Source organism: Oncorhynchus clarkii, unplaced genomic scaffold, assembly GCF_045791955.1.
Source record: "Oncorhynchus clarkii lewisi isolate Uvic-CL-2024 unplaced genomic scaffold, UVic_Ocla_1.0 unplaced_contig_1013_pilon_pilon, whole genome shotgun sequence".
NCBI lineage: Eukaryota > Metazoa > Chordata > Actinopteri > Salmoniformes > Salmonidae > Oncorhynchus > Oncorhynchus clarkii.
The window spans coordinates 1-23,551 of NW_027259776.1; the positions used below are offsets into that span (position 1 = coordinate 1).

Genomic DNA, 23,551 nt, shown 5'->3' on the forward strand with positions numbered 1-23,551 from the left:
GAGATTGCCTTTCGCTTACGGCCACACCGGCCTGAGTACGCCTGATCTCGTCCGATCTCGGAAGCTAAGCAGGGTCGGGCCTGGTTAGTACTTGGATGGGAGACCGCCTGGGAATACCAGGTGCTGTAAGCTTTTTGTCACTGCCTTGTGGAATTTCAACTCTTTGTCCGTTTTTTCCCACAAGGCTGAAATATGTGCCCTCGCTTTGAAATAAGTAAGCAAGGTTAGTTTGTATTTCATCCAACAATCTGTGCTACAAATTATGGCTACAGTATATGCAATTTCATCCACTTTTTGAGATTGCCTTTCGCTTACGGCCACACCGGCCTGAGTACGCCTGATCTCGTCCGATCTCGGAAGCTAAGCAGGGTCGGGCCTGGTTAGTACTTGGATGGGAGACCGCCTGGGAATACCAGGTGCTGTAAGCTTTTTGTCACTGCCTTGTGGAATTTCAACTCTTTGTCCGTTTTTTCCCACAAGGCTGAAATATGTGCCCTCGCTTTGAAATAAGTAAGCAAGGTTAGTTTGTATTTCATCCAACAATCTGTGCTACAAATTATGGCTACAGTATATGCAATTTCATCCACTTTTTGAGATTGCCTTTCGCTTACGGCCACACCGGCCTGAGTACGCCTGATCTCGTCCGATCTCGGAAGCTAAGCAGGGTCGGGCCTGGTTAGTACTTGGATGGGAGACCGCCTGGGAATACCAGGTGCTGTAAGCTTTTTGTCACTGCCTTGTGGAATTTCAACTCTTTGTCCGTTTTTTCCCACAAGGCTGAAATATGTGCCCTCGCTTTGAAATAAGTAAGCAAGGTTAGTTTGTATTTCATCCAACAATCTGTGCTACAAATTATGGCTACAGTATATGCAATTTCATCCACTTTTTGAGATTGCCTTTCGCTTACGGCCACACCGGCCTGAGTACGCCTGATCTCGTCCGATCTCGGAAGCTAAGCAGGGTCGGGCCTGGTTAGTACTTGGATGGGAGACCGCCTGGGGCTTACGGCCACACCGGCCTGAGTACGCCTGATCTCGTCCGATCTCGGAAGCTAAGCAGGGTCGGGCCTGGTTAGTACTTGGATGGGAGACCGCCTGGGAATACCAGGTGCTGTAAGCTTTTTGTCACTGCCTTGTGGAATTTCAACTCTTTGTCCGTTTTTTCCCACAAGGCTGAAATATGTGCCCTCGCTTTGAAATAAGTAAGCAAGGTTAGTTTGTATTTCATCCAACAATCTGTGCTACAAATTATGGCTACAGTATATGCAATTTCTTCCACTTTTTGAGTGACACAAAGATGCTTAGAGATTGCCTTTCGCTTACGGCCACACCGGCCTGAGTACGCCTGATCTCGTCCGATCTCGGAAGCTAAGCAGGGTCGGGCCTGGTTAGTACTTGGATGGGAGACCGCCTGGGAATACCAGGTGCTGTAAGCTTTTTGTCACTGCCTTGTGGAATTTCAACTCTTTGTCCGTTTTTTCCCACAAGGCTGAAATATGTGCCCTCGCTTTGAAATAAGTAAGCAAGGTTAGTTTGTATTTCATCCAACAATCTGTACCACAAATTATGGCTACAGTATATGCAATTTCATCCACTTTTTGAGATTGCCTTTCGCTTACGGCCACACCGGCCTGAGTACGCCTGATCTCGTCCGATCTCGGAAGCTAAGCAGGGTCGGGCCTGGTTAGTACTTGGATGGGAGACCGCCTGGGAATACCAGGTGCTGTAAGCTTTTTGTCACTGCCTTGTGGAATTTCAACTCTTTGTCCGTTTTTTCCCACAAGGCTGAAATATGTGCCCTCGCTTTGAAATAAGTAAGCAAGGTTAGTTTGTATTTCATCCAACAATCTGTGCTACAAATTATGGCTACAGTATATGCAATTTCTTCCACTTTTTGAGTGACACAAAGATGCTTATCTAAATGGTGAAAATGCAACAGCTGTTAATCAGGCTCACTTTGACTTTACATAGTGCACCAAGAGATAGTTTCTCGCTTACGGCCACACCGGCCTGAGTACGCCTGATCTCGTCCGATCTCGGAAGCTAAGCAGGGTCGGGCCTGGTTAGTACTTGGATGGGAGACCGCCTGGGAATACCAGGTGCTGTAAGCTTTTTGTCACTGCCTTGTGGAATTTCAACTCTTTGTCCGTTTTTTCCCACAAGGCTGAAATATGTGCCCTCGCTTTGAAATAAGTAAGCAAGGTTAGTTTGTATTTCATCCAACAATCTGTGCCACAAATTATGGCTACAGTATATGCAATTTCATCCACTTTTTGAGATTGCCTTTCGCTTACGGCCACACCGGCCTGAGTACGCCTGATCTCGTCCGATCTCGGAAGCTAAGCAGGGTCGGGCCTGGTTAGTACTTGGATGGGAGACCGCCTGGGAATACCAGGTGCTGTAAGCTTTTTGTCACTGCCTTGTGGAATTTCAACTCTTTGTCCGTTTTTTCCCACAAGGCTGAAATATGTGCCCTCGCTTTGAAATAAGTAAGCAAGGTTAGTTTGTATTTCATCCAACAATCTGTACCACAAATTATGGCTACAGTATATGCAATTTCATCCACTTTTTGAGATTGCCTTTCGCTTACGGCCACACCGGCCTGAGTACGCCTGATCTCGTCCGATCTCGGAAGCTAAGCAGGGTCGGGCCTGGTTAGTACTTGGATGGGAGACCGCCTGGGAATACCAGGTGCTGTAAGCTTTTTGTCACTGCCTTGTGGAATTTCAACTCTTTGTCCGTTTTTTCCCACAAGGCTGAAATATGTGCCCTCGCTTTGAAATAAGTAAGCAAGGTTAGTTTGTATTTCATCCAACAATCTGTACCACAAATTATGGCTACAGTATATGCAATTTCATCCACTTTTTGAGATTGCCTTTCGCTTACGGCCACACCGGCCTGAGTACGCCTGATCTCGTCCGATCTCGGAAGCTAAGCAGGGTCGGGCCTGGTTAGTACTTGGATGGGAGACCGCCTGGGAATACCAGGTGCTGTAAGCTTTTTGTCACTGCCTTGTGGAATTTCAACTCTTTGTCCGTTTTTTCCCACAAGGCTGAAATATGTGCCCTCGCTTTGAAATAAGTAAGCAAGGTTAGTTTGTATTTCATCCAACAATCTGTGCTACAAATTATGGCTACAGTATATGCAATTTCATCCACTTTTTGAGATTGCCTTTCGCTTACGGCCACACCGGCCTGAGTACGCCTGATCTCGTCCGATCTCGGAAGCTAAGCAGGGTCGGGCCTGGTTAGTACTTGGATGGGAGACCGCCTGGGAATACCAGGTGCTGTAAGCTTTTTGTCACTGCCTTGTGGAATTTCAACTCTTTGTCCGTTTTTTCCCACAAGGCTGAAATATGTGCCCTCGCTTTGAAATAAGTAAGCAAGGTTAGTTTGTATTTCATCCAACAATCTGTACCACAAATTATGGCTACAGTATATGCAATTTCATCCACTTTTTGAGATTGCCTTTCGCTTACGGCCACACCGGCCTGAGTACGCCTGATCTCGTCCGATCTCGGAAGCTAAGCAGGGTCGGGCCTGGTTAGTACTTGGATGGGAGACCGCCTGGGAATACCAGGTGCTGTAAGCTTTTTGTCACTGCCTTGTGGAATTTCAACTCTTTGTCCGTTTTTTCCCACAAGGCTGAAATATGTGCCCTCGCTTTGAAATAAGTAAGCAAGGTTAGTTTGTATTTCATCCAACAATCTGTGCTACAAATTATGGCTACAGTATATGCAATTTCTTCCACTTTTTGAGTGACACAAAGATGCTTATCTAAATGGTGAAAATGCAACAGCTGTTAATCAGGCTCACTTTGACTTTACATAGTGCACCAAGAGATAGTTTCTCGCTTACGGCCACACCGGCCTGAGTACGCCTGATCTCGTCCGATCTCGGAAGCTAAGCAGGGTCGGGCCTGGTTAGTACTTGGATGGGAGACCGCCTGGGAATACCAGGTGCTGTAAGCTTTTTGTCACTGCCTTGTGGAATTTCAACTCTTTGTCCGTTTTTTCCCACAAGGCTGAAATATGTGCCCTCGCTTTGAAATAAGTAAGCAAGGTTAGTTTGTATTTCATCCAACAATCTGTACCACAAATTATGGCTACAGTATATGCAATTTCATCCACTTTTTGAGATTGCCTTTCGCTTACGGCCACACCGGCCTGAGTACGCCTGATCTCGTCCGATCTCGGAAGCTAAGCAGGGTCGGGCCTGGTTAGTACTTGGATGGGAGACCGCCTGGGAATACCAGGTGCTGTAAGCTTTTTGTCACTGCCTTGTGGAATTTCAACTCTTTGTCCGTTTTTTCCCACAAGGCTGAAATATGTGCCCTCGCTTTGAAATAAGTAAGCAAGGTTAGTTTGTATTTCATCCAACAATCTGTGCTACAAATTATGGCTACAGTATATGCAATTTCTTCCACTTTTTGAGTGACACAAAGATGCTTATCTAAATGGTGAAAATGCAACAGCTGTTAATCAGGCTCACTTTGACTTTACATAGTGCACCAAGAGATAGTTTCTCGCTTACGGCCACACCGGCCTGAGTACGCCTGATCTCGTCCGATCTCGGAAGCTAAGCAGGGTCGGGCCTGGTTAGTACTTGGATGGGAGACCGCCTGGGAATACCAGGTGCTGTAAGCTTTTTGTCACTGCCTTGTGGAATTTCAACTCTTTGTCCGTTTTTTCCCACAAGGCTGAAATATGTGCCCTCGCTTTGAAATAAGTAAGCAAGGTTAGTTTGTATTTCATCCAACAATCTGTGCCACAAATTATGGCTACAGTATATGCAATTTCATCCACTTTTTGAGATTGCCTTTCGCTTACGGCCACACCGGCCTGAGTACGCCTGATCTCGTCCGATCTCGGAAGCTAAGCAGGGTCGGGCCTGGTTAGTACTTGGATGGGAGACCGCCTGGGAATACCAGGTGCTGTAAGCTTTTTGTCACTGCCTTGTGGAATTTCAACTCTTTGTCCGTTTTTTCCCACAAGGCTGAAATATGTGCCCTCGCTTTGAAATAAGTAAGCAAGGTTAGTTTGTATTTCATCCAACAATCTGTGCTACAAATTATGGCTACAGTATATGCAATTTCATCCACTTTTTGAGATTGCCTTTCGCTTACGGCCACACCGGCCTGAGTACGCCTGATCTCGTCCGATCTCGGAAGCTAAGCAGGGTCGGGCCTGGTTAGTACTTGGATGGGAGACCGCCTGGGAATACCAGGTGCTGTAAGCTTTTTGTCACTGCCTTGTGGAATTTCAACTCTTTGTCCGTTTTTTCCCACAAGGCTGAAATATGTGCCCTCGCTTTGAAATAAGTAAGCAAGGTTAGTTTGTATTTCATCCAACAATCTGTGCTACAAATTATGGCTACAGTATATGCAATTTCTTCCACTTTTTGAGTGACACAAAGATGCTTATCTAAATGGTGAAAATGCAACAGCTGTTAATCAGGCTCACTTTGACTTTACATAGTGCACCAAGAGATAGTTTCTCGCTTACGGCCACACCGGCCTGAGTACGCCTGATCTCGTCCGATCTCGGAAGCTAAGCAGGGTCGGGCCTGGTTAGTACTTGGATGGGAGACCGCCTGGGAATACCAGGTGCTGTAAGCTTTTTGTCACTGCCTTGTGGAATTTCAACTCTTTGTCCGTTTTTTCCCACAAGGCTGAAATATGTGCCCTCGCTTTGAAATAAGTAAGCAAGGTTAGTTTGTATTTCATCCAACAATCTGTGCCACAAATTATGGCTACAGTATATGCAATTTCATCCACTTTTTGAGATTGCCTTTCGCTTACGGCCACACCGGCCTGAGTACGCCTGATCTCGTCCGATCTCGGAAGCTAAGCAGGGTCGGGCCTGGTTAGTACTTGGATGGGAGACCGCCTGGGAATACCAGGTGCTGTAAGCTTTTTGTCACTGCCTTGTGGAATTTCAACTCTTTGTCCGTTTTTTCCCACAAGGCTGAAATATGTGCCCTCGCTTTGAAATAAGTAAGCAAGGTTAGTTTGTATTTCATCCAACAATCTGTGCTACAAATTATGGCTACAGTATATGCAATTTCATCCACTTTTTGAGATTGCCTTTCGCTTACGGCCACACCGGCCTGAGTACGCCTGATCTCGTCCGATCTCGGAAGCTAAGCAGGGTCGGGCCTGGTTAGTACTTGGATGGGAGACCGCCTGGGAATACCAGGTGCTGTAAGCTTTTTGTCACTGCCTTGTGGAATTTCAACTCTTTGTCCGTTTTTTCCCACAAGGCTGAAATATGTGCCCTCGCTTTGAAATAAGTAAGCAAGGTTAGTTTGTATTTCATCCAACAATCTGTACCACAAATTATGGCTACAGTATATGCAATTTCATCCACTTTTTGAGATTGCCTTTCGCTTACGGCCACACCGGCCTGAGTACGCCTGATCTCGTCCGATCTCGGAAGCTAAGCAGGGTCGGGCCTGGTTAGTACTTGGATGGGAGACCGCCTGGGAATACCAGGTGCTGTAAGCTTTTTGTCACTGCCTTGTGGAATTTCAACTCTTTGTCCGTTTTTTCCCACAAGGCTGAAATATGTGCCCTCGCTTTGAAATAAGTAAGCAAGGTTAGTTTGTATTTCATCCAACAATCTGTGCTACAAATTATGGCTACAGTATATGCAATTTCATCCACTTTTTGAGATTGCCTTTCGCTTACGGCCACACCGGCCTGAGTACGCCTGATCTCGTCCGATCTCGGAAGCTAAGCAGGGTCGGGCCTGGTTAGTACTTGGATGGGAGACCGCCTGGGAATACCAGGTGCTGTAAGCTTTTTGTCACTGCCTTGTGGAATTTCAACTCTTTGTCCGTTTTTTCCCACAAGGCTGAAATATGTGCCCTCGCTTTGAAATAAGTAAGCAAGGTTAGTTTGTATTTCATCCAACAATCTGTACCACAAATTATGGCTACAGTATATGCAATTTCATCCACTTTTTGAGATTGCCTTTCGCTTACGGCCACACCGGCCTGAGTACGCCTGATCTCGTCCGATCTCGGAAGCTAAGCAGGGTCGGGCCTGGTTAGTACTTGGATGGGAGACCGCCTGGGAATACCAGGTGCTGTAAGCTTTTTGTCACTGCCTTGTGGAATTTCAACTCTTTGTCCGTTTTTTCCCACAAGGCTGAAATATGTGCCCTCGCTTTGAAATAAGTAAGCAAGGTTAGTTTGTATTTCATCCAACAATCTGTGCTACAAATTATGGCTACAGTATATGCAATTTCTTCCACTTTTTGAGTGACACAAAGATGCTTATCTAAATGGTGAAAATGCAACAGCTGTTAATCAGGCTCACTTTGACTTTACATAGTGCACCAAGAGATAGTTTCTCGCTTACGGCCACACCGGCCTGAGTACGCCTGATCTCGTCCGATCTCGGAAGCTAAGCAGGGTCGGGCCTGGTTAGTACTTGGATGGGAGACCGCCTGGGAATACCAGGTGCTGTAAGCTTTTTGTCACTGCCTTGTGGAATTTCAACTCTTTGTCCGTTTTTTCCCACAAGGCTGAAATATGTGCCCTCGCTTTGAAATAAGTAAGCAAGGTTAGTTTGTATTTCATCCAACAATCTGTGCTACAAATTATGGCTACAGTATATGCAATTTCATCCACTTTTTGAGATTGCCTTTCGCTTACGGCCACACCGGCCTGAGTACGCCTGATCTCGTCCGATCTCGGAAGCTAAGCAGGGTCGGGCCTGGTTAGTACTTGGATGGGAGACCGCCTGGGAATACCAGGTGCTGTAAGCTTTTTGTCACTGCCTTGTGGAATTTCAACTCTTTGTCCGTTTTTTCCCACAAGGCTGAAATATGTGCCCTCGCTTTGAAATAAGTAAGCAAGGTTAGTTTGTATTTCATCCAACAATCTGTGCTACAAATTATGGCTACAGTATATGCAATTTCTTCCACTTTTTGAGTGACACAAAGATGCTTATCTAAATGGTGAAAATGCAACAGCTGTTAATCAGGCTCACTTTGACTTTACATAGTGCACCAAGAGATAGTTTCTCGCTTACGGCCACACCGGCCTGAGTACGCCCCTTTTTGGTAGTTTCAGGAAGTGAGTGAGCAGCAGGTGTTTGAATTGTTTGGAGAGAAAAAAAAATAGTTTTCGGTTTTGGTTGTTTATATACTTTAAGTTTAGGAAGTTTGTGTTGGGAGTGTAGTTTATTGTAAATATTTGCGTTTTTATCCCCCAACGGCGTGAGCTGTTTGGGGGATTATACGTAAAATAACCGGATGGATTCAATGGCTTCGACATCAAGAATAACGACAACAACGAGAATGGACAACGGAGAAAAAAGAGCGTCGAATGAAGAGTTGAGGAGAAGAAAATATGAGAAAGAACTGACGGTGAATGTGGAAGTTATTGGTGAAGAAAAAATAACAACGATGGAATTGCTGAGAGGAATCAAAGAAGTATGCGGAACGATTTTGGGATGTAGAACGAAAGACAGAAATAAGTACGAAATAACCATGTCACATGAGAAGGGAAAAGAAAGACTAATAGACGGGCTAAAAATAAAGAGCTGTCAAGTCATGGCGAAAGAACTGGGGAACGATGAACTTGTGGTGTCCTTTTTGAACTTGCCGGCATATATTACGGACGATGAAATACATGAGAAATTACAAGGATGGAAAGTGAATGCGATAACACCAATCAAGAGGAGGATGTGGCCAGGAACGGACATTGTGGATGGGACGAGATTTTGTAAAGTGAAGTTTACGGACAGTGTGCAATCATTGCCTTACTCAACAAAGTTCAATACAGTAGAGGGATTTGAATATTTCCGAGTGATCCACGATAACCAAGTTAAGGTATGTAGACTATGTATTCAACCGGGACACATACTTAAAGAATGTCCAGAATTTATATGTCATAAATGTGGTGAACAAGGGCATTATGCCAGGGAATGTTCGAACATTGGTGATATGTGTAGAAGGTGTGACAGACCTAAGGACAGATGTAAATGTAAGAAGGGGAATGATGTCTTATTTCTGCAAACAATGGACCTCATTACTGAAGAAGATGACGAGAGTGTGGCTATGGAGAGAGGGGAAGAGAGTGATATGGAAAGTGTGTCGCAGGTGATTGCAGAGACAGCTATAGATGTGCTTGGAGAGTATGTAATTCCTTCTGGCAGTACTCGAGATGCAGTCTTGGTCTCTGCTGCTGACACGGTGGAGCAGCAGCACAGGATTGGTGAATTAGATACACAGGTAGAGATGGTGCAAGGTGCTTCTCAGGTGCCTGAACCTGCTTTAAGCCTGTGTGAAAATAACACCAAGGAGAGGGCTGGGTCCACTGGAGTTGATGGCACGGTTAAAGAGCATTTTACAAAAGGTTTGAATGTTGCTCCTCTCATAAGTCCAAGTCATGAGTCGGAAGAAGAAATAGATAGTGAGGATTTTCAGTTGTTTGCTAGAAATAAGAGATCATTGACGAAAGCTAGGGAGGTGATGGGATCTGGTAAAAAGAAAAAGTCTATTTTGAAATGACGTGTTTTTTTTTGACTATATTTCTGCATACATTAACAATGGTTAAAGTTGCATCACTAAATGGGAACAGTCTGAGAAATATGAACAAATTGGAGCAGGTTTTGGTGTCTGTAAAAGCTGACATGTGGTGTTTTCAAGAGACTAATTGGACAGACTCCAAAATGTTAGAGATTAAGAGCAAATGGTCTGAGCTAATATTTTGTAGTCACGGAAGTGAAAAAACATGTGGAGTTGCTATTCTGGTAAAAAATGATGTGGTTCAAAATGTCAAGCAAGTATATGCAGATAATCAGGGCAGACTTATTGTTATTGAGTTTGAAGTGCAAAATGTCATTTTTCGTTTAATTAATGTTTATGCTTCGAATATTGAATCGGAAAGGAGAGATATGTTTAATAACCTAAGATCACTGTGTTCAGAAAATTGTATACTGGTAGGAGATTTTAACGTGAAGTGCACTAGAATGGATGTCTCGAGATGTGATAGCTTCAGACATGATTCGTCTAGAAATGCTTTATGGGAATTAATGAAAAATGAGAATCTTGTAGATATATGGAGGGCTGAAAATTTAAATAGAAGAGTGTTTTCGAGAAGGCAGGTGGTGTTAAATGAACTAAAACAAAGCAGAATTGATTTATGTTTAGTAAAAGAAGATGTGATACAGCAGGTTCAGAAGATGTCATATAACTTTACAGCATACAGTGATCATGCAGTAATGTCATTTCAGATAGGTTTTGCTGTGGAGATGAGAGGGGGAGGTGTCTGGTGTTTAAATGCCAGTCTGTTAAAGGAGGAAAGTTATATAAAGGAAATTGTTGAATGTATCGAAGGTGAAATGTCTAATGTACTGTTAAAAGAGAATGTGTGTTTATGGTGGGAAGAAGTGAAAGTTAAGGTAAAAAACAGGAGTATTAGGTACTCCAAAAATCGTAACCGTGTCGATAAGTTGAAAGAAAAAATGCTTAGAAATAGGATGTTGCAGGAACTTGAAAAGGCCGATGCTGATCCAGACTATGATGTAGTGAACTATTTGAAAATCCATGCAGAGCTAGGGTTTTATGAAAAAAAGAAATGTTTAGGTGCTATTGTTAGGAGTAAGGCACAGTATGCCTTGGAGGGAGAGAAATGTACTTCCTTTTTTCTGGGGCTTGAAAAACGAAAGCAATTTAAGAGTTATATTGTGGAATTGGAAAATGAAAAAGGTGTAAAGGTAAATGATTTTGTGGACATCGTAGATTCAGTTGAATCCTTTTACAGAAATCTTTATAAAAAGAATGATGTAGATAAAGTGTGTGTTGAAAAAGTGTTGGAGAAAATCAGTGCCAAAGTATCTCAGACAGATAGAAGGATGTGTGATGAAAATATTTCAATTATAGAAATCAAGGAAGCAATTGAGAACACTCAAGGAAATAAAAGTCCAGGTTTGGATGGTTTAACAAATGAATTCTATAAAGTTTTTGTGGATATTTTGGCACCCATTTTATTGAAGGTTTTTCAGTATATGGAAGAGAATAAGGAAATCCCTGAGTCTATGTCAATTGGTATGTTAACCATCTTATTTAAAAATAGAGGCAGTAGGTTAAAGTTAGAAAATTATAGGCCTATTAGTCTTCTAAATTCAGATTATAAAATACTGACTAAAGTTTTAGCTAATAGGATGAAAAAGGTGATTGGGAGTATTATTACATCAACACAAGCCTACGGAATACCTGGAAGAGATGTTGCAGATATAATTTGTACAATTAGAGATGTTGTTAATCATATGAAAAATGAAGGTGGTATAGTTTTAAGTTTAGATTTTAAGAAAGCTTTTGATAAAGTGGAACATAGTTTTCTGCTACAGACTTTGGAGAGGTTTGGTTTTGGGCCAAAATTTGTATCTTGGATTAACTTGTTGTATAGTGGAGCAAAAAGTTGTGTTAAATGTAACGGAGTGTTAACAGATACATTCCCTATAGAGAGGTCAGTAAGGCAGGGTTGTCCTTTGTCAGCTCTATTGTACAGTGTTTCTACGGAACCTTTAGCTGTTTTGATACTTGGAGACAAAGAGGTGAGGGGTGTTGGAATCCCAGGTGGTGGTGTCAGTGTTATACATCAGTACGCTGATGACACTACTTTTACTGTGAAGGATGTAGGTAGCATTGAAAGCATTATGAAAATCATAGATATCTACTGTAAGGCATCAGGGGCTGAAGTTAATATAGAGAAGACAGAAATTATGTTTTTTGGGGATATTGATGCAAATAAGTGTGAGATTCCATTTAAGGTAGCTAAGGATTTTATGAAGGTGCTGGGAGTAAATATTGGTGTAAAGGAGAAAGAGGCAAGGGATATAACTTGGACGGGGATCCTCAATAAAATCAAGCTAACTTTGAATTTCTGGAAAAATAGAAAATTAAAGTTAAAAGGTAAAGTAATTGTTGTAAATGCTTTGGTATCATCTAAACTTGTGTATATTTTGGGAGTTCTAGACATGCCAGAGTGGGTTATAAATGAATTGAATAATGTGGTGTCTAACTTTATATGGGATGGTAAAGGTGTTAGAATTGCGCAGAAAACATTGATAGCGGACTATGATGATGGAGGTTTAAAACTTGTAGATTTTGACAGTAAAAGAAAAGCTATTAGGATAAAAACAGTAAAGAAATATTTATATGACAGTTTAGATTATGGCTGGAAACATTTTTTCAAAGTCTATTTAGATGAGATTGGTGGATGTGAAGATAATGGTTTGTTGATGGATCTTAAAAGGAAAATGTGTGAAAAGGTACCAGATTTTTATAAAGAAGTGCTAAATGCATGGGCAGAGTTGTTGCCTAATGTGTATTATGAGTGTGGGCATATTGACCTAATTATGAATCACCCTGTTTTTCTGAATGAGAAAATTAAGTACAAAGAAAAGGTGTTATATAGTGAAGTATTCATGAGTGCAGGTCTTAGACAGATAAAAGACTACACATATGAGGTAATTCCAGGTTTTTTTCCTGAAGAAGCTATTTTTGACACTATCCATGAATGGGATGTAGAGGTGGGTAGGGGAACAGTGAAGAATATGTACGAGAAGATAAAAGAAAGTATACCAAGCACATGGGTAGATTTAATAAATAGTGAAGTTGTTAGAGAAGATTTATTTGTCTTTCCTAATTTATTTATTGGTAACAGTAAGGAGAAGGCTCAGTTATCTAGTATCCCAGTGAAAAAATTCTATAAAATAATGGTAGAGAAAAATGTGAAAAGGCCAGCTGCGGAGAAAGTTTGGAAAGGAATTTTTCCAACTTTGGATGTAAAAAAGATATGGAAAACTTTAAATGTAAAATATAATAGTATGGAATGTGAAAGTAACGATTTTAAAATAAGGCATAATCGTATATATACAAAGGTGGTGTTACATCAAATCAATAGGGAAATAAAAAGAGAATGTGATCTATGTGGTGAGTTACCAGAAAATTTAATACATTTGTTTGTGGAATGTGAGGAGTTAAAATATTTATTTTGTAAGGTAAAGGGAATGATACATAGAAACTGGAAGGGTGATATCTTGAAAAAATATGTGTGGAATGAATTGGTGTTATTTGGCATGGCTGGTAAATGTGAGGGTGTTAATGTTGTTTTGTTAAATGTTGTTTTGAGTTTTGTGAGGTATGCTATTTTTTGTAGGAGGAATTTTGCTTTTTTTGAGGGGAAGAGGGTAAGGGTGTGGGATATTTTTGTAGTATTGTTTAAGAAGCATATAGATATGTTTCATTGTTATGGAAGGGAATGTTTTGATGAAGCTTTTGTGGAGGGGAGTGGGTTGATTTCAAGGGTGGATGGAGGAAGAATTACTTATCATTTTTGAAATGTATTGGTATGTTAATTTCCTTTTGGTTTTTATAGTTGTTCGGTGAGTTGATTTCAACATGCCTGTTTTGTGAGATTAGAATTTAATGTTATGTTTTTATTAGTTTTTGTTGTATTTTAGTTTTTTGAGTTCTTTGATTTGATAGGGGGTGAATTGTTCACCTGCCTATGTTAGTTGTTTTTTTGTGTATTGTACATTTTATAAAATATTGTAATTGAAACTTTTTTTTAATAAAAAAAAAAAAAAAAAAAAAAAAAGTACGCCTGATCTCGTCCGATCTCGGAAGCTAAGCAGGGTCGGGCCTGGTTAGTACTTGGATGGGAGACCGCCTGGGAATACCAGGTGCTGTAAGCTTTTTGTCACTGCCTTGTGGAATTTCAACTCTTTGTCCGTTTTTTCCCACAAGGCTGAAATATGTGCCCTCGCTTTGAAATAAGTAAGCAAGGTTAGTTTGTATTTCATCCAACAATCTGTGCTACAAATTATGGCTACAGTATATGCAATTTCATCCACTTTTTGAGATTGCCTTTCGCTTACGGCCACACCGGCCTGAGTACGCCTGATCTCGTCCGATCTCGGAAGCTAAGCAGGGTCGGGCCTGGTTAGTACTTGGATGGGAGACCGCCTGGGAATACCAGGTGCTGTAAGCTTTTTGTCACTGCCTTGTGGAATTTCAACTCTTTGTCCGTTTTTTCCCACAAGGCTGAAATATGTGCCCTCGCTTTGAAATAAGTAAGCAAGGTTAGTTTGTATTTCATCCAACAATCTGTGCTACAAATTATGGCTACAGTATATGCAATTTCATCCACTTTTTGAGATTGCCTTTCGCTTACGGCCACACCGGCCTGAGTACGCCTGATCTCGTCCGATCTCGGAAGCTAAGCAGGGTCGGGCCTGGTTAGTACTTGGATGGGAGACCGCCTGGGAATACCAGGTGCTGTAAGCTTTTTGTCACTGCCTTGTGGAATTTCAACTCTTTGTCCGTTTTTTCCCACAAGGCTGAAATATGTGCCCTCGCTTTGAAATAAGTAAGCAAGGTTAGTTTGTATTTCATCCAACAATCTGTACCACAAATTATGGCTACAGTATATGCAATTTCATCCACTTTTTGAGATTGCCTTTCGCTTACGGCCACACCGGCCTGAGTACGCCTGATCTCGTCCGATCTCGGAAGCTAAGCAGGGTCGGGCCTGGTTAGTACTTGGATGGGAGACCGCCTGGGAATACCAGGTGCTGTAAGCTTTTTGTCACTGCCTTGTGGAATTTCAACTCTTTGTCCGTTTTTTCCCACAAGGCTGAAATATGTGCCCTCGCTTTGAAATAAGTAAGCAAGGTTAGTTTGTATTTCATCCAACAATCTGTGCTACAAATTATGGCTACAGTATATGCAATTTCTTCTTTTTGAGTGACACAAAGATGCTTATCTAAATGGTGAAAATGCAACAGCTGTTAATCAGGCTCACTTTGACTTTACATAGTGCACCAAGAGATAGTTTCTCGCTTACGGCCACACCGGCCTGAGTACGCCTGATCTCGTCCGATCTCGGAAGCTAAGCAGGGTCGGGCCTGGTTAGTACTTGGATGGGAGACCGCCTGGGAATACCAGGTGCTGTAAGCTTTTTGTCACTGCCTTGTGGAATTTCAACTCTTTGTCCGTTTTTTCCCACAAGGCTGAAATATGTGCCCTCGCTTTGAAATAAGTAAGCAAGGTTAGTTTGTATTTCATCCAACAATCTGTACCACAAATTATGGCTACAGTATATGCAATTTCATCCACTTTTTGAGATTGCCTTTCGCTTACGGCCACACCGGCCTGAGTACGCCTGATCTCGTCCGATCTCGGAAGCTAAGCAGGGTCGGGCCTGGTTAGTACTTGGATGGGAGACCGCCTGGGAATACCAGGTGCTGTAAGCTTTTTGTCACTGCCTTGTGGAATTTCAACTCTTTGTCCGTTTTTTCCCACAAGGCTGAAATATGTGCCCTCGCTTTGAAATAAGTAAGCAAGGTTAGTTTGTATTTCATCCAACAATCTGTACCACAAATTATGGCTACAGTATATGCAATTTCATCCACTTTTTGAGATTGCCTTTCGCTTACGGCCACACCGGCCTGAGTACGCCTGATCTCGTCCGATCTCGGAAGCTAAGCAGGGTCGGGCCTGGTTAGTACTTGGATGGGAGACCGCCTGGGAATACCAGGTGCTGTAAGCTTTTTGTCACTGCCTTGTGGAATTTCAACTCTTTGTCCGTTTTTTCCCACAAGGCTGAAATATGTGCCCTCGCTTTGAAATAAGTAAGCAAGGTTAGTTTGTATTTCATCCAACAATCTGTACCACAAATTATGGCTACAGTATATGCAATTTCATCCACTTTTTGAGATTGCCTTTTGCTTACGGCCACACCGGCCTGAGTACGCCTGATCTCGTCCGATCTCGGAAGCTAAGCAGGGTCGGGCCTGGTTAGTACTTGGATGGGAGACCGCCTGGGAATACCAGGTGCTGTAAGCTTTTTGTCACTGCCTTGTGGAATTTCAACTCTTTGTCCGTTTTTTCCCACAAGGCTGAAATATGTGCCCTCGCTTTGAAATAAGTAAGCAAGGTTAGTTTGTATTTCATCCAACAATCTGTGCTACAAATTATGGCTACAGTATATGCAATTTCATCCACTTTTTGAGATTGCCTTTCGCTTACGGCCACACCGGCCTGAGTACGCCTGATCTCGTCCGATCTCGGAAGCTAAGCAGGGTCGGGCCTGGTTAGTACTTGGATGGGAGACCGCCTGGGAATACCAGGTGCTGTAAGCTTTTTGTCACTGCCTTGTGGAATTTCAACTCTTTGTCCGTTTTTTCCCACAAGGCTGAAATATGTGCCCTCGCTTTGAAATAAGTAAGCAAGGTTAGTTTGTATTTCATCCAACAATCTGTGCCACAAATTATGGCTACAGTATATGCAATTTCATCCACTTTTTGAGATTGCCTTTCGCTTACGGCCACACCGGCCTGAGTACGCCTGATCTCGTCCGATCTCGGAAGCTAAGCAGGGTCGGGCCTGGTTAGTACTTGGATGGGAGACCGCCTGGGAATACCAGGTGCTGTAAGCTTTTTGTCACTGCCTTGTGGAATTTCAACTCTTTGTCCGTTTTTTCCCACAAGGCTGAAATATGTGCCCTCGCTTTGAAATAAGTAAGCAAGGTTAGTTTGTATTTCATCCAACAATCTGTGCTACAAATTATGGCTACAGTATATGCAATTTCTTCCACTTTTTGAGTGACACAAAGATGCTTATCTAAATGGTGAAAATGCAACAGCTGTTAATCAGGCTCACTTTGACTTTACATAGTGCACCAAGAGATAGTTTCTCGCTTACGGCCACACCGGCCTGAGTACGCCTGATCTCGTCCGATCTCGGAAGCTAAGCAGGGTCGGGCCTGGTTAGTACTTGGATGGGAGACCGCCTGGGAATACCAGGTGCTGTAAGCTTTTTGTCACTGCCTTGTGGAATTTCAACTCTTTGTCCGTTTTTTCCCACAAGGCTGAAATATGTGCCCTCGCTTTGAAATAAGTAAGCAAGGTTAGTTTGTATTTCATCCAACAATCTGTGCCACAAATTATGGCTACAGTATATGCAATTTCATCCACTTTTTGAGATTGCCTTTCGCTTACGGCCACACCGGCCTGAGTACGCCTGATCTCGTCCGATCTCGGAAGCTAAGCAGGGTCGGGCCTGGTTAGTACTTGGATGGGAGACCGCCTGGGAATACCAGGTGCTGTAAGCTTTTTGTCACTGCCTTGTGGAATTTCAACTCTTTGTCCGTTTTTTCCCACAAGGCTGAAATATGTGCCCTCGCTTTGAAATAAGTAAGCAAGGTTAGTTTGTATTTCATCCAACAATCTGTACCACAAATTATGGCTACAGTATATGCAATTTCATCCACTTTTTGAGATTGCCTTTCGCTTACGGCCACACCGGCCTGAGTACGCCTGATCTCGTCCGATCTCGGAAGCTAAGCAGGGTCGGGCCTGGTTAGTACTTGGATGGGAGACCGCCTGGGAATACCAGGTGCTGTAAGCTTTTTGTCACTGCCTTGTGGAATTTCAACTCTTTGTCCGTTTTTTCCCACAAGGCTGAAATATGTGCCCTCGCTTTGAAATAAGTAAGCAAGGTTAGTTTGTATTTCATCCAACAATCTGTGCTACAAATTATGGCTACAGTATATGCAATTTCATCCACTTTTTGAGTTGCCTTTCGCTTACGGCCACACCGGCCTGAGTACGCCTGATCTCGTCCGATCTCGGAAGCTAAGCAGGGTCGGGCCTGGTTAGTACTTGGATGGGAGACCGCCTGGGAATACCAGGTGCTGTAAGCTTTTTGTCACTGCCTTGTGGAATTTCAACTCTTTGTCCGTTTTTTCCCACAAGGCTGAAATATGTGCCCTCGCTTTGAAATAAGTAAGCAAGGTTAGTTTGTATTTCATCCAACAATCTGTGCTACAAATTATGGCTACAGTATATGCAATTTCATCCACTTTTTGAGATTGCCTTTCGCTTACGGCCACACCGGCCTGAGTACGCCTGATCTCGTCCGATCTCGGAAGCTAAGCAGGGTCGGGCCTGGTTAGTACTTGGATGGGAGACCGCCTGGGAATACCAGGTGCTGTAAGCTTTTTGTCACTGCCTTGTGGAATTTCAACTCTTTGTCCGTTTTTTCCCACAAGGCTGAAATATGTGCCCTCGCTTTGAAATAAGTAAGCAAGGTTAGTTTGTATTTCATCCAACAATCTGTACCACAAATTATGGCTACAGTATATGCAATTTCATCCACTTTTTGAGATTGCCTTTCGCTTACGGCCACACCGGCCTGAGTACGCCTGATCTCGTCCGATCTCGGAAGCTAAGCAGGGTCGGGCCTGGTTAGTACTTGGATGGGAGACCGCCTGGGAATACCAGGTGCTGTAAGCTTTTTGTCACTGCCTTGTGGAATTTCAACTCTTTGTCCGTTTTTTCCCACAAGGCTGAAATATGTGCCCTCGCTTTGAAATAAGTAAGCAAGGTTAGTTTGTATTTCATCCAACAATCTGTGCTACAAATTATGGCTACAGTATATGCAATTTCTTCCACTTTTTGAGTGACACAAAGATGCTTATCTAAATGGTGAAAATGCAACAGCTGTTAATCAGGCTCACTTTGACTTTACATAGTGCACCAAGAGATAGTTTCTCGCTTACGGCCACACCGGCCTGAGTACGCCTGATCTCGTCCGATCTCGGAAGCTAAGCAGGGTCGGGCCTGGTTAGTACTTGGATGGGAGACCGCCTGGGAATACCAGGTGCTGTAAGCTTTTTGTCACTGCCTTGTGGAATTTCAACTCTTTGTCCGTTTTTTCCCACAAGGCTGAAATATGTGCCCTCGCTTTGAAATAAGTAAGCAAGGTTAGTTTGTATTTCATCCAACAATCTGTACCACAAATTATGGCTACAGTATATGCAATTTCATCCACTTTTTGAGATTGCCTTTCGCTTACGGCCACACCGGCCTGAGTACGCCTGATCTCGTCCGATCTCGGAAGCTAAGCAGGGTCGGGCCTGGTTAGTACTTGGATGGGAGACCGCCTGGGAATACCAGGTGCTGTAAGCTTTTTGTCACTGCCTTGTGGAATTTCAACTCTTTGTCCGTTTTTTCCCACAAGGCTGAAATATGTGCCCTCGCTTTGAAATAAGTAAGCAAGGTTAGTTTGTATTTCATCCAACAATCTGTACCACAAATTATGGCTACAGTATATGCAATTTCATCCACTTTTTGAGATTGCCTTTCGCTTACGGCCACACCGGCCTGAGTACGCCTGATCTCGTCCGATCTCGGAAGCTAAGCAGGGTCGGGCCTGGTTAGTACTTGGATGGGAGACCGCCTGGGAATACCAGGTGCTGTAAGCTTTTTGTCACTGCCTTGTGGAATTTCAACTCTTTGTCCGTTTTTTCCCACAAGGCTGAAATATGTGCCCTCGCTTTGAAATAAGTAAGCAAGGTTAGTTTGTATTTCATCCAACAATCTGTGCTACAAATTATGGCTACAGTATATGCAATTTCATCCACTTTTTGAGATTGCCTTTCGCTTACGGCCACACCGGCCTGAGTACGCCTGATCTCGTCCGATCTCGGAAGCTAAGCAGGGTCGGGCCTGGTTAGTACTTGGATGGGAGACCGCCTGGGAATACCAGGTGCTGTAAGCTTTTTGTCACTGCCTTGTGGAATTTCAACTCTTTGTCCGTTTTTTCCCACAAGGCTGAAATATGTGCCCTCGCTTTGAAATAAGTAAGCAAGGTTAGTTTGTATTTCATCCAACAATCTGTGCTACAAATTATGGCTACAGTATATGCAATTTCATCCACTTTTTGAGATGCACCAAGAGATGCCTTTCGCTTACGGCCACACCGGCCTGAGTACGCCTGATCTCGTCCGATCTCGGAAGCTAAGCAGGGTCGGGCCTGGTTAGTACTTGGATGGGAGACCGCCTGGGAATACCAGGTGCTGTAAGCTTTTTGTCACTGCCTTGTGGAATTTCAACTCTTTGTCCGTTTTTTCCCACAAGGCTGAAATATGTGCCCTCGCTTTGAAATAAGTAAGCAAGGTTAGTTTGTATTTCATCCAACAATCTGTACCACAAATTATGGCTACAGTATATGCAATTTCATCCACTTTTTGAGATTGCCTTTCGCTTACGGCCACACCGGCCTGAGTACGCCTGATCTCGTCCGATCTCGGAAGCTAAGCAGGGTCGGGCCTGGTTAGTACTTGGATGGGAGACCGCCTGGGAATACCAGGTGCTGTAAGCTTTTTGTCACTGCCTTGTGGAATTTCAACTCTTTGTCCGTTTTTTCCCACAAGGCTGAAATATGTGCCCTCGCTTTGAAATAAGTAAGCAAGGTTAGTTTGTATTTCATCCAACAATCTGTGCCACAAATTATGGCTACAGTATATGCAATTTCATCCACTTTTTGAGATTGCCTTTCGCTTACGGCCACACCGGCCTGAGTACGCCTGATCTCGTCCGATCTCGGAAGCTAAGCAGGGTCGGGCCTGGTTAGTACTTGGATGGGAGACCGCCTGGGAATACCAGGTGCTGTAAGCTTTTTGTCACTGCCTTGTGGAATTTCAACTCTTTGTCCGTTTTTTCCCACAAGGCTGAAATATGTGCCCTCGCTTTGAAATAAGTAAGCAAGGTTAGTTTGTATTTCATCCAACAATCTGTGCTACACATTATGGCTACAGTATATGCAATTTCATCCACTTTTTGAGATTGCCTTTCGCTTACGGCCACACCGGCCTGAGTACGCCTGATCTCGTCCGATCTCGGAAGCTAAGCAGGGTCGGGCCTGGTTAGTACTTGGATGGGAGACCGCCTGGGAATACCAGGTGCTGTAAGCTTTTTGTCACTGCCTTGTGGAATTTCAACTCTTTGTCCGTTTTTTCCCACAAGGCTGAAATATGTGCCCTCGCTTTGAAATAAGTAAGCAAGGTTAGTTTGTATTTCATCCAACAATCTGTGCTACAAATTATGGCTACAGTATATGCAATTTCATCCACTTTTTGAGATTGCCTTTCGCTTACGGCCACACCGGCCTGAGTACGCCTGATCTCGTCCGATCTCGGAAGCTAAGCAGGGTCGGGCCTGGTTAGTACTTGGATGGGAGACCGCCTGGGAATACCAGGTGCTGTAAGCTTTTTGTCACTGCCTTGTGGAATTTCAACTCTTTGTCCGTTTTTTCCCACAAGGCTGAAATATGTGCCCTCGCTTTGAAATAAGTAAGCAAGGTTAGTTTGTATTTCATCCAACAATCTGTACCACAAATTATGGCTACAGTATATGCAATTTCATCCACTTTTTGAGATTGCCTTTCGCTTACGGCCACACCGGCCTGAGTACGCCTGATCTCGTCCGATCTCGGAAGCTAAGCAGGGTCGGGCCTGGTTAGTACTTGGATGGGAGACCGCCTGGGAATACCAGGTGCTGTAAGCTTTTTGTCACTGCCTTGTGGAATTTCAACTCTTTGTCCGTTTTTTCCCACAAGGCTGAAATATGTGCCCTCGCTTTGAAATAAGTAAGCAAGGTTAGTTTGTATTTCATCCAACAATCTGTACCACAAATTATGGCTACAGTATATGCAATTTCATCCACTTTTTGAGATTGCCTTTCGCTTACGGCCACACCGGCCTGAGTACGCCTGATCTCGTCCGATCTCGGAAGCTAAGCAGGGTCGGGCCTGGTTAGTACTTGGATGGGAGACCGCCTGGGAATACCAGGTGCTGTAAGCTTTTTGTCACTGCCTTGTGGAATTTCAACTCTTTGTCCGTTTTTTCCCACAAGGCTGAAATATGTGCCCTCGCTTTGAAATAAGTAAGCAAGGTTAGTTTGTATTTCATCCAACAATCTGTGCTACAAATTATGGCTACAGTATATGCAATTTCTTCCACTTTTTGAGTGACACAAAGATGCTTATCTAAATGGTGAAAATGCAACAGCTGTTAATCAGGCTCACTTTGACTTTACATAGTGCACCAAGAGATAGTTTCTCGCTTACGGCCACACCGGCCTGAGTACGCCTGATCTCGTCCGATCTCGGAAGCTAAGCAGGGTCGGGCCTGGTTAGTACTTGGATGGGAGACCGCCTGGGAATACCAGGTGCTGTAAGCTTTTTGTCACTGCCTTGTGGAATTTCAACTCTTTGTCCGTTTTTTCCCACAAGGCTGAAATATGTGCCCTCGCTTTGAAATAAGTAAGCAAGGTTAGTTTGTATTTCATCCAACAATCTGTACCACAAATTATGGCTACAGTATATGCAATTTCATCCACTTTTTGAGATTGCCTTTCGCTTACGGCCACACCGGCCTGAGTACGCCTGATCTCGTCCGATCTCGGAAGCTAAGCAGGGTCGGGCCTGGTTAGTACTTGGATGGGAGACCGCCTGGGAATACCAGGTGCTGTAAGCTTTTTGTCACTGCCTTGTGGAATTTCAACTCTTTGTCCGTTTTTTCCCACAAGGCTGAAATATGTGCCCTCGCTTTGAAATAAGTAAGCAAGGTTAGTTTGTATTTCATCCAACAATCTGTACCACAAATTATGGCTACAGTATATGCAATTTCATCCACTTTTTGAGATTGCCTTTCGCTTACGGCCACACCGGCCTGAGTACGCCTGATCTCGTCCGATCTCGGAAGCTAAGCAGGGTCGGGCCTGGTTAGTACTTGGATGGGAGACCGCCTGGGAATACCAGGTGCTGTAAGCTTTTTGTCACTGCCTTGTGGAATTTCAACTCTTTGTCCGTTTTTTCCCACAAGGCTGAAATATGTGCCCTCGCTTTGAAATAAGTAAGCAAGGTTAGTTTGTATTTCATCCAACAATCTGTACTACAAATTATGGCTACAGTATATGCAATTTCATCCACTTTTTGAGATTGCCTTTAGCTTACGGCCACACCGGCCTGAGTACGCCTGATCTCGTCCGATCTCGGAAGCTAAGCAGGGTCGGGCCTGGTTAGTACTTGGATGGGAGACCGCCTGGGAATACCAGGTGCTGTAAGCTTTTTGTCACTGCCTTGTGGAATTTCAACTCTTTGTCCGTTTTTTCCCACAAGGCTGAAATATGTGCCCTCGCTTTGAAATAAGTAAGCAAGGTTAGTTTGTATTTCATCCAACAATCTGTGCTACAAATTATGGCTACAGTATATGCAATTTCATCCACTTTTTGAGATTGCCTTTCGCTTACGGCCACACCGGCCTGAGTACGCCTGATCTCGTCCGATCTCGGAAGCTAAGCAGGGTCGGGCCTGGTTAGTACTTGGATGGGAGACCGCCTGGGAATACCAGGTGCTGTAAGCTTTTTGTCACTGCCTTGTGGAATTTCAACTCTTTGTCCGTTTTTTCCCACAAGGCTGAAATATGTGCCCTCGCTTTGAAATAAGTAAGCAAGGTTAGTTTGTATTTCATCCAACAATCTGTACCACAAATTATGGCTACAGTATATGCAATTTCATCCACTTTTTGAGATTGCCTTTCGCTTACGGCCACACCGGCCTGAGTACGCCTGATCTCGTCCGATCTCGGAAGCTAAGCAGGGTCGGGCCTGGTTAGTACTTGGATGGGAGACCGCCTAGGAATACCAGGTGCTGTAAGCTTTTTGTCACTGCCTTGTGGAATTTCAAC

The 23,551-nt window shown here is 43.5% G+C and overlaps 57 non-coding genes across 57 annotated transcripts; all 57 read left to right on the forward strand.

Moving 5' to 3' along the window:
• The first annotated feature begins 13 nt into the window (after window positions 1-13).
• On the forward strand, window positions 14-132 carry LOC139400792 (5S ribosomal RNA). The gene has a single exon (XR_011632728.1). It is a non-coding gene; the product is annotated as a 5S ribosomal RNA (ribosomal RNA).
• A 177-nt stretch (window positions 133-309) lies between these two features.
• LOC139400810 (5S ribosomal RNA) lies at window positions 310-428 on the forward strand. The gene has a single exon (XR_011632746.1). It is a non-coding gene; the product is annotated as a 5S ribosomal RNA (ribosomal RNA).
• Window positions 429-605: 177 nt separating this feature from the next.
• On the forward strand, window positions 606-724 carry LOC139400822 (5S ribosomal RNA). Its single transcript, XR_011632757.1, has one exon. It is a non-coding gene; the product is annotated as a 5S ribosomal RNA (ribosomal RNA).
• A 276-nt stretch (window positions 725-1,000) lies between these two features.
• On the forward strand, window positions 1,001-1,119 carry LOC139400834 (5S ribosomal RNA). The gene has a single exon (XR_011632768.1). It is a non-coding gene; the product is annotated as a 5S ribosomal RNA (ribosomal RNA).
• A 197-nt stretch (window positions 1,120-1,316) lies between these two features.
• Window positions 1,317-1,435, forward strand: LOC139400845 (5S ribosomal RNA). The gene has a single exon (XR_011632779.1). It is a non-coding gene; the product is annotated as a 5S ribosomal RNA (ribosomal RNA).
• Window positions 1,436-1,612: 177 nt separating this feature from the next.
• Window positions 1,613-1,731, forward strand: LOC139400798 (5S ribosomal RNA). The gene has a single exon (XR_011632734.1). It is a non-coding gene; the product is annotated as a 5S ribosomal RNA (ribosomal RNA).
• Window positions 1,732-1,991: 260 nt separating this feature from the next.
• LOC139400801 (5S ribosomal RNA) lies at window positions 1,992-2,110 on the forward strand. Its single transcript, XR_011632737.1, has one exon. It is a non-coding gene; the product is annotated as a 5S ribosomal RNA (ribosomal RNA).
• Window positions 2,111-2,287: 177 nt separating this feature from the next.
• LOC139400802 (5S ribosomal RNA) lies at window positions 2,288-2,406 on the forward strand. Its single transcript, XR_011632738.1, has one exon. It is a non-coding gene; the product is annotated as a 5S ribosomal RNA (ribosomal RNA).
• A 177-nt stretch (window positions 2,407-2,583) lies between these two features.
• On the forward strand, window positions 2,584-2,702 carry LOC139400803 (5S ribosomal RNA). Its single transcript, XR_011632739.1, has one exon. It is a non-coding gene; the product is annotated as a 5S ribosomal RNA (ribosomal RNA).
• Window positions 2,703-2,879: 177 nt separating this feature from the next.
• Window positions 2,880-2,998, forward strand: LOC139400804 (5S ribosomal RNA). The gene has a single exon (XR_011632740.1). It is a non-coding gene; the product is annotated as a 5S ribosomal RNA (ribosomal RNA).
• Window positions 2,999-3,175: 177 nt separating this feature from the next.
• LOC139400805 (5S ribosomal RNA) lies at window positions 3,176-3,294 on the forward strand. The gene has a single exon (XR_011632741.1). It is a non-coding gene; the product is annotated as a 5S ribosomal RNA (ribosomal RNA).
• Window positions 3,295-3,471: 177 nt separating this feature from the next.
• LOC139400806 (5S ribosomal RNA) lies at window positions 3,472-3,590 on the forward strand. Its single transcript, XR_011632742.1, has one exon. It is a non-coding gene; the product is annotated as a 5S ribosomal RNA (ribosomal RNA).
• A 260-nt stretch (window positions 3,591-3,850) lies between these two features.
• On the forward strand, window positions 3,851-3,969 carry LOC139400807 (5S ribosomal RNA). The gene has a single exon (XR_011632743.1). It is a non-coding gene; the product is annotated as a 5S ribosomal RNA (ribosomal RNA).
• Window positions 3,970-4,146: 177 nt separating this feature from the next.
• Window positions 4,147-4,265, forward strand: LOC139400808 (5S ribosomal RNA). The gene has a single exon (XR_011632744.1). It is a non-coding gene; the product is annotated as a 5S ribosomal RNA (ribosomal RNA).
• Window positions 4,266-4,525: 260 nt separating this feature from the next.
• LOC139400809 (5S ribosomal RNA) lies at window positions 4,526-4,644 on the forward strand. Its single transcript, XR_011632745.1, has one exon. It is a non-coding gene; the product is annotated as a 5S ribosomal RNA (ribosomal RNA).
• Window positions 4,645-4,821: 177 nt separating this feature from the next.
• On the forward strand, window positions 4,822-4,940 carry LOC139400811 (5S ribosomal RNA). The gene has a single exon (XR_011632747.1). It is a non-coding gene; the product is annotated as a 5S ribosomal RNA (ribosomal RNA).
• A 177-nt stretch (window positions 4,941-5,117) lies between these two features.
• LOC139400812 (5S ribosomal RNA) lies at window positions 5,118-5,236 on the forward strand. Its single transcript, XR_011632748.1, has one exon. It is a non-coding gene; the product is annotated as a 5S ribosomal RNA (ribosomal RNA).
• A 260-nt stretch (window positions 5,237-5,496) lies between these two features.
• LOC139400813 (5S ribosomal RNA) lies at window positions 5,497-5,615 on the forward strand. The gene has a single exon (XR_011632749.1). It is a non-coding gene; the product is annotated as a 5S ribosomal RNA (ribosomal RNA).
• A 177-nt stretch (window positions 5,616-5,792) lies between these two features.
• LOC139400815 (5S ribosomal RNA) lies at window positions 5,793-5,911 on the forward strand. The gene has a single exon (XR_011632750.1). It is a non-coding gene; the product is annotated as a 5S ribosomal RNA (ribosomal RNA).
• A 177-nt stretch (window positions 5,912-6,088) lies between these two features.
• LOC139400816 (5S ribosomal RNA) lies at window positions 6,089-6,207 on the forward strand. The gene has a single exon (XR_011632751.1). It is a non-coding gene; the product is annotated as a 5S ribosomal RNA (ribosomal RNA).
• Window positions 6,208-6,384: 177 nt separating this feature from the next.
• On the forward strand, window positions 6,385-6,503 carry LOC139400817 (5S ribosomal RNA). The gene has a single exon (XR_011632752.1). It is a non-coding gene; the product is annotated as a 5S ribosomal RNA (ribosomal RNA).
• Window positions 6,504-6,680: 177 nt separating this feature from the next.
• On the forward strand, window positions 6,681-6,799 carry LOC139400818 (5S ribosomal RNA). The gene has a single exon (XR_011632753.1). It is a non-coding gene; the product is annotated as a 5S ribosomal RNA (ribosomal RNA).
• Window positions 6,800-6,976: 177 nt separating this feature from the next.
• Window positions 6,977-7,095, forward strand: LOC139400819 (5S ribosomal RNA). The gene has a single exon (XR_011632754.1). It is a non-coding gene; the product is annotated as a 5S ribosomal RNA (ribosomal RNA).
• A 260-nt stretch (window positions 7,096-7,355) lies between these two features.
• LOC139400820 (5S ribosomal RNA) lies at window positions 7,356-7,474 on the forward strand. Its single transcript, XR_011632755.1, has one exon. It is a non-coding gene; the product is annotated as a 5S ribosomal RNA (ribosomal RNA).
• A 177-nt stretch (window positions 7,475-7,651) lies between these two features.
• LOC139400821 (5S ribosomal RNA) lies at window positions 7,652-7,770 on the forward strand. The gene has a single exon (XR_011632756.1). It is a non-coding gene; the product is annotated as a 5S ribosomal RNA (ribosomal RNA).
• A 6,119-nt stretch (window positions 7,771-13,889) lies between these two features.
• LOC139400823 (5S ribosomal RNA) lies at window positions 13,890-14,008 on the forward strand. The gene has a single exon (XR_011632758.1). It is a non-coding gene; the product is annotated as a 5S ribosomal RNA (ribosomal RNA).
• Window positions 14,009-14,185: 177 nt separating this feature from the next.
• Window positions 14,186-14,304, forward strand: LOC139400824 (5S ribosomal RNA). The gene has a single exon (XR_011632759.1). It is a non-coding gene; the product is annotated as a 5S ribosomal RNA (ribosomal RNA).
• A 177-nt stretch (window positions 14,305-14,481) lies between these two features.
• On the forward strand, window positions 14,482-14,600 carry LOC139400825 (5S ribosomal RNA). The gene has a single exon (XR_011632760.1). It is a non-coding gene; the product is annotated as a 5S ribosomal RNA (ribosomal RNA).
• A 257-nt stretch (window positions 14,601-14,857) lies between these two features.
• Window positions 14,858-14,976, forward strand: LOC139400826 (5S ribosomal RNA). Its single transcript, XR_011632761.1, has one exon. It is a non-coding gene; the product is annotated as a 5S ribosomal RNA (ribosomal RNA).
• Window positions 14,977-15,153: 177 nt separating this feature from the next.
• On the forward strand, window positions 15,154-15,272 carry LOC139400827 (5S ribosomal RNA). Its single transcript, XR_011632762.1, has one exon. It is a non-coding gene; the product is annotated as a 5S ribosomal RNA (ribosomal RNA).
• A 177-nt stretch (window positions 15,273-15,449) lies between these two features.
• LOC139400828 (5S ribosomal RNA) lies at window positions 15,450-15,568 on the forward strand. Its single transcript, XR_011632763.1, has one exon. It is a non-coding gene; the product is annotated as a 5S ribosomal RNA (ribosomal RNA).
• Window positions 15,569-15,745: 177 nt separating this feature from the next.
• LOC139400829 (5S ribosomal RNA) lies at window positions 15,746-15,864 on the forward strand. The gene has a single exon (XR_011632764.1). It is a non-coding gene; the product is annotated as a 5S ribosomal RNA (ribosomal RNA).
• Window positions 15,865-16,041: 177 nt separating this feature from the next.
• LOC139400831 (5S ribosomal RNA) lies at window positions 16,042-16,160 on the forward strand. The gene has a single exon (XR_011632765.1). It is a non-coding gene; the product is annotated as a 5S ribosomal RNA (ribosomal RNA).
• A 177-nt stretch (window positions 16,161-16,337) lies between these two features.
• On the forward strand, window positions 16,338-16,456 carry LOC139400832 (5S ribosomal RNA). Its single transcript, XR_011632766.1, has one exon. It is a non-coding gene; the product is annotated as a 5S ribosomal RNA (ribosomal RNA).
• A 260-nt stretch (window positions 16,457-16,716) lies between these two features.
• Window positions 16,717-16,835, forward strand: LOC139400833 (5S ribosomal RNA). The gene has a single exon (XR_011632767.1). It is a non-coding gene; the product is annotated as a 5S ribosomal RNA (ribosomal RNA).
• A 177-nt stretch (window positions 16,836-17,012) lies between these two features.
• Window positions 17,013-17,131, forward strand: LOC139400835 (5S ribosomal RNA). The gene has a single exon (XR_011632769.1). It is a non-coding gene; the product is annotated as a 5S ribosomal RNA (ribosomal RNA).
• A 177-nt stretch (window positions 17,132-17,308) lies between these two features.
• Window positions 17,309-17,427, forward strand: LOC139400836 (5S ribosomal RNA). Its single transcript, XR_011632770.1, has one exon. It is a non-coding gene; the product is annotated as a 5S ribosomal RNA (ribosomal RNA).
• Window positions 17,428-17,603: 176 nt separating this feature from the next.
• Window positions 17,604-17,722, forward strand: LOC139400837 (5S ribosomal RNA). Its single transcript, XR_011632771.1, has one exon. It is a non-coding gene; the product is annotated as a 5S ribosomal RNA (ribosomal RNA).
• Window positions 17,723-17,899: 177 nt separating this feature from the next.
• LOC139400838 (5S ribosomal RNA) lies at window positions 17,900-18,018 on the forward strand. The gene has a single exon (XR_011632772.1). It is a non-coding gene; the product is annotated as a 5S ribosomal RNA (ribosomal RNA).
• Window positions 18,019-18,195: 177 nt separating this feature from the next.
• LOC139400839 (5S ribosomal RNA) lies at window positions 18,196-18,314 on the forward strand. Its single transcript, XR_011632773.1, has one exon. It is a non-coding gene; the product is annotated as a 5S ribosomal RNA (ribosomal RNA).
• A 260-nt stretch (window positions 18,315-18,574) lies between these two features.
• Window positions 18,575-18,693, forward strand: LOC139400840 (5S ribosomal RNA). The gene has a single exon (XR_011632774.1). It is a non-coding gene; the product is annotated as a 5S ribosomal RNA (ribosomal RNA).
• A 177-nt stretch (window positions 18,694-18,870) lies between these two features.
• Window positions 18,871-18,989, forward strand: LOC139400841 (5S ribosomal RNA). Its single transcript, XR_011632775.1, has one exon. It is a non-coding gene; the product is annotated as a 5S ribosomal RNA (ribosomal RNA).
• A 177-nt stretch (window positions 18,990-19,166) lies between these two features.
• Window positions 19,167-19,285, forward strand: LOC139400842 (5S ribosomal RNA). Its single transcript, XR_011632776.1, has one exon. It is a non-coding gene; the product is annotated as a 5S ribosomal RNA (ribosomal RNA).
• A 177-nt stretch (window positions 19,286-19,462) lies between these two features.
• On the forward strand, window positions 19,463-19,581 carry LOC139400843 (5S ribosomal RNA). The gene has a single exon (XR_011632777.1). It is a non-coding gene; the product is annotated as a 5S ribosomal RNA (ribosomal RNA).
• Window positions 19,582-19,769: 188 nt separating this feature from the next.
• LOC139400844 (5S ribosomal RNA) lies at window positions 19,770-19,888 on the forward strand. The gene has a single exon (XR_011632778.1). It is a non-coding gene; the product is annotated as a 5S ribosomal RNA (ribosomal RNA).
• A 177-nt stretch (window positions 19,889-20,065) lies between these two features.
• Window positions 20,066-20,184, forward strand: LOC139400847 (5S ribosomal RNA). Its single transcript, XR_011632780.1, has one exon. It is a non-coding gene; the product is annotated as a 5S ribosomal RNA (ribosomal RNA).
• A 177-nt stretch (window positions 20,185-20,361) lies between these two features.
• LOC139400848 (5S ribosomal RNA) lies at window positions 20,362-20,480 on the forward strand. Its single transcript, XR_011632781.1, has one exon. It is a non-coding gene; the product is annotated as a 5S ribosomal RNA (ribosomal RNA).
• A 177-nt stretch (window positions 20,481-20,657) lies between these two features.
• LOC139400849 (5S ribosomal RNA) lies at window positions 20,658-20,776 on the forward strand. Its single transcript, XR_011632782.1, has one exon. It is a non-coding gene; the product is annotated as a 5S ribosomal RNA (ribosomal RNA).
• Window positions 20,777-20,953: 177 nt separating this feature from the next.
• Window positions 20,954-21,072, forward strand: LOC139400850 (5S ribosomal RNA). Its single transcript, XR_011632783.1, has one exon. It is a non-coding gene; the product is annotated as a 5S ribosomal RNA (ribosomal RNA).
• A 177-nt stretch (window positions 21,073-21,249) lies between these two features.
• On the forward strand, window positions 21,250-21,368 carry LOC139400851 (5S ribosomal RNA). The gene has a single exon (XR_011632784.1). It is a non-coding gene; the product is annotated as a 5S ribosomal RNA (ribosomal RNA).
• A 177-nt stretch (window positions 21,369-21,545) lies between these two features.
• Window positions 21,546-21,664, forward strand: LOC139400793 (5S ribosomal RNA). The gene has a single exon (XR_011632729.1). It is a non-coding gene; the product is annotated as a 5S ribosomal RNA (ribosomal RNA).
• A 260-nt stretch (window positions 21,665-21,924) lies between these two features.
• Window positions 21,925-22,043, forward strand: LOC139400794 (5S ribosomal RNA). Its single transcript, XR_011632730.1, has one exon. It is a non-coding gene; the product is annotated as a 5S ribosomal RNA (ribosomal RNA).
• Window positions 22,044-22,220: 177 nt separating this feature from the next.
• Window positions 22,221-22,339, forward strand: LOC139400795 (5S ribosomal RNA). The gene has a single exon (XR_011632731.1). It is a non-coding gene; the product is annotated as a 5S ribosomal RNA (ribosomal RNA).
• A 177-nt stretch (window positions 22,340-22,516) lies between these two features.
• Window positions 22,517-22,635, forward strand: LOC139400796 (5S ribosomal RNA). Its single transcript, XR_011632732.1, has one exon. It is a non-coding gene; the product is annotated as a 5S ribosomal RNA (ribosomal RNA).
• Window positions 22,636-22,812: 177 nt separating this feature from the next.
• Window positions 22,813-22,931, forward strand: LOC139400797 (5S ribosomal RNA). The gene has a single exon (XR_011632733.1). It is a non-coding gene; the product is annotated as a 5S ribosomal RNA (ribosomal RNA).
• A 177-nt stretch (window positions 22,932-23,108) lies between these two features.
• On the forward strand, window positions 23,109-23,227 carry LOC139400799 (5S ribosomal RNA). Its single transcript, XR_011632735.1, has one exon. It is a non-coding gene; the product is annotated as a 5S ribosomal RNA (ribosomal RNA).
• A 177-nt stretch (window positions 23,228-23,404) lies between these two features.
• Window positions 23,405-23,523, forward strand: LOC139400800 (5S ribosomal RNA). The gene has a single exon (XR_011632736.1). It is a non-coding gene; the product is annotated as a 5S ribosomal RNA (ribosomal RNA).
• Window positions 23,524-23,551: the final 28 nt, after the last annotated feature.